The sequence below is a fragment of the Petaurus breviceps genome, unplaced genomic scaffold (assembly GCF_028583685.1).
Source record: "Petaurus breviceps papuanus isolate PSGF00001 unplaced genomic scaffold, PetGlider_PUasm1.0 90847, whole genome shotgun sequence".
NCBI lineage: Eukaryota > Metazoa > Chordata > Mammalia > Diprotodontia > Petauridae > Petaurus > Petaurus breviceps.
In genome coordinates, this window is record NW_027187360.1 from 12,662,016 (window position 1) to 12,665,900 (window position 3,885).

Consider the following 3,885-nt stretch of genomic DNA (forward strand, 5'->3'; position numbering starts at 1 on the left):
GTTGTTTTTTCCCTGAACCTCTCAAGTATTTATCTTCTATAATGTACTATTGGACTTGGTTTAATTTGTAATTTTGGAAATGTTCTATTTGGAAAAGCAAAATTCTTGGCTTATAGTGGAGAAGAATCCTGTGATGTTATTGTTCATAAAATAGTGAAGAGATGGAAATGCTATGGACTCCTAGCAGGCAATTTGAACTCCATAATTTTACTTCTCCTTTTTTTTCCCCTCTTCACATTCACAGTGTTTGACCAGTTCTGCTGTGCAAAATTTTTAATAAGTCCTAAACAGGCAGTGTCTTTGTGCCAAACTAGTTTTGTGGGTGAACCTTCCAAAGCTACAGTGAGTAATGTAACATATGGCCTTCAAGTTATAACCCAGGTCCCTTGCCTATGAAGTGCTCTTAATTCTTTACTGCTAATATCTTTACAGTTTTTCATTGTATTTTCACTTCATGTAGTTACAAATCCCTAGTAATTGTTAAAAATGGAACAAACCTAAAATTTAGATCTAAGTATTGTGTATCTAATGAACTTCAAATCCTTGAAATTCCTTATCATTTGGGGCTAGTATATGACCTAAAGGCCTGCTAAGTGTAAAAATGTGTTACCTTTATATTGTAAAATGTATTTGCCTATGCACAGCTAAACATTTTAAGTAAAATTCTTATAATTCAGTAACTCAATTTAGTTTGAAAATTGTTTTCCAAAAAATAAAACTGGTAGATAAAAGGAAAAAAATACTGTTATAAAAACTGTTTCATTATGAATATCCCTGTGCTTGGGAATTCTGAAGTTAAAAAATTATCTGTTAAATAAAACATTCCATAGAAAGGGCTGTTTTATGGAAATACTTAGTACTAGTCTCAGTTCATTGTCATTTGGTGTAAATAAATTGTCATTGACTTCTGTTCAGCCCTACTATTTTACTTGAAAAGTTGTCTTTTTTTCAGTCTTTTTCCAAGTCAGCTGCAGAATTAATGATTGAAAAATAACCCAAAATAAAGTTTCCAGAATTGCAGGCCAGATTGCTCTTCAGAGTGTCCAATTTTCCAAGATTAGGCTTTTGCACTATTGTGTTAGCATTTCTATAGTTTGCAAACCTGAAACATTTTTACTAGATATGGAATTAAATTTCTAAGTAATACAGATTCCTTGTTACCCCAAATAAGGACACAAAGAAGAATTTCCTTTTTTTTTTTTAAAACAAAACAAAACATTGAGTCTTTCCTGAAAAGACAAATCAGATAGTTTAATTGATGTTTAACTTTACCTATTATTATTTACTTTACCTTTCTATGCCAACTTGATTGATTTTAAATCTCTTGAGGGCAGGAATTATTTTAAGCTGCTTTCTAGAAGAAAAATTCCCATTTATAACTCATACAACATTTATAAATTTATGAAGTCCTAACTTTAGGTTTATGAGGTATGTTCCCACAATACTGTGACATGCTAGATGATGAAAGTATTACTCCTATTTCAGAAGAGGAAACAGTCATCAAGAAAGAGGTTAAGTGATTACAGGTATTCACACCTTAAGTGCCATATTGGAAACTTAAACTAACAAATTCTTACAAAGCTAGTGCTTTTTCCTCACGGTAACTTGTGCATACTCAATAAATATTTGTAGAAGTAAAAGGTTTAAGAGCAATCCATTTAAGTGCATAAAATTGCCTATGGGCATAATATTTGGTTCTTTGAGTAGTAAAAAGAACTAAACTTTTGATCCTTCTAGAACAGATATTCCTTTCAATGATGCAGATCGCAGCCCATTTTTTTGTGTCCTCCCTTAATTTTGTCCAGGGAGTCAGTTCAACATGCTCAAGGCCTTCCTCAAATTCAACATGATGAGGATACAAGTGAGGCACACTTAATGATAATGTTTTTCTTCACTCACCAACAACCAGCTTGGCTCAGCTTCTTTTTTCTGCTTAAATATGTCTTTAATGTCATTTCTGTTATCCTGTACCTGTGTGCCTTACTCAGTGATCTTCAGCTTGGATTCTGCAGTGACTGAAATACTCCATGATACAGCCATAAACAACCACTGGAAAAAAATGGGTATTAAAATGATAGGCCTTTGCTTCAGAGAGAAGTTTGGGATCATTAAAGATAATTTTTCAGTTTCACAAAGGCAATCCAGCCTCTTATCCTTCTGTTCAATCTATATGCCAAAATTTATACAAGATGCTTGTGCAAGGGGGCAGCTAGGTGGTGCAGTGAACAGAGAAATTCGACCTGGAGTCAGGAGGACCTTAGTTCAAATGTGACCTCACACACACACACACACACACACACACACACAGAAAGAGAGAGAGAGCTATATATACAGAATAAATAGGAAATAATAGAGGGAAGGCGCTAAATTTAAGAGTCGGGGAAGGCTTCCTTTAGAAGATTTTAGTTGAGACAAGTCAGTGAGGCTACTAGTCAGAATGGAAGAGGAAGAGCATTCCAGGCATTTCTAAATCTCATTCCTCCTCAGGCCTCCCATGGCTCCCTTTTCCCTGGTAATGGAAATGCAAATTTAAAGATCTTCCCTGCCCCTAGGCTAAAGTGCACCTGGAGCCTGGGGTGGGAGGCTTGTTTTTTAGTTGATACTTCATGACTGGCCAGTGGGTCCAAAAGGTTGTTACATTCTCTGAGCCAGGAGAAGGCTGTATAAGCCCTGATGTGTAGCTTTGTTTTGGGGCTCACTTTGAGAAGTGTTCTGTGATTTGATCAGATGAAATTCTGGAATGCCGTTGTCCAGAGCCCCCCGGCTTTGAAATCCAGATGTTGTTTGGTATGGATGTAATGGTTGGACAGTTTGGAAAGCTGTCTACTTGATCTGTTTCTGTCTTGATACTTCTGCCTGTATACTTTGAAGTTCGGGGTGCTGACCTTTTTCCCCTGAACGAGGTAAACTATATATGTTTGACTGATTAAAGTAAGCTTGTTAACCCATTTTGAATTGCTTTCCTTTATCAAAGCAGATCCAAGAACCTGTATTGGCAGCAAACCCTGAGGACGCTTGGGGTGCTTGCTGCTACATCCCCCACCCTCAGCTGAGAACCTTGCCTCATATTTCACTGAAGAATTCTCAGAGAGCTTCATTTTCTCCCCTCATTCAAATGCCTTCTGCCACCTCATTTTACATGAAGAGGTGGCCTTCTTAACAAGGAAAATGCCCCTACATGGACATTCCATCCTGTCTTCTCTAGCAGATTGCCCCGTCTATCATCCCTACTTTCTCACTAAGCTTCGATCTCTTCCTGTCTACTGGCAACTTCCCTTGCTGGAACTAAAATGCCTGTACCTCCTCCATCCTCAAAAAAGCTTCACTTGTATCCATCCCTGCCATTATCCTGTATCTCTTTCCCCCCCCCTTGCATGACTAAGTTGTGAGAAGGCCATCCAAAGTCTGCCTCATTTCCATTCTCAGTCTCAACGTTACACTAAGATGTCTTACACCATTCAGCTGAAACTTCTTTCCAAAGTTACCGATGATCTCTCAACTGCCAAACTGAATGGCTTTTTCTCAATCCTCATTCTTGACTCTGCAACCTTTGACACTTTTGATCATCACCACCCTTTTCTCTTTAGTAATCTCTTCTCTAGTTTTTTACAACACTGCCCTTCTCTGGTTTTCCTCCTACTGTCTAAGTGCTCCTCAGTCTTCTTTTCTGGATCCTCATCCAGGTCATGCCCACCAACCATGGATATTCTCCAAGACTGTCCCAAGCCCTCTTCTCCTGTACTATTTCATCTATGGATTACATTATTATCTCTAGGCAAATGATTCTCAGATCTATATGTTCAGCCTTCACCTCTCTCTTGACCCCCCATCTCACATACCCAATTACCTACTGGACATCTAGAAGTAGATATGCTGTAGACATCT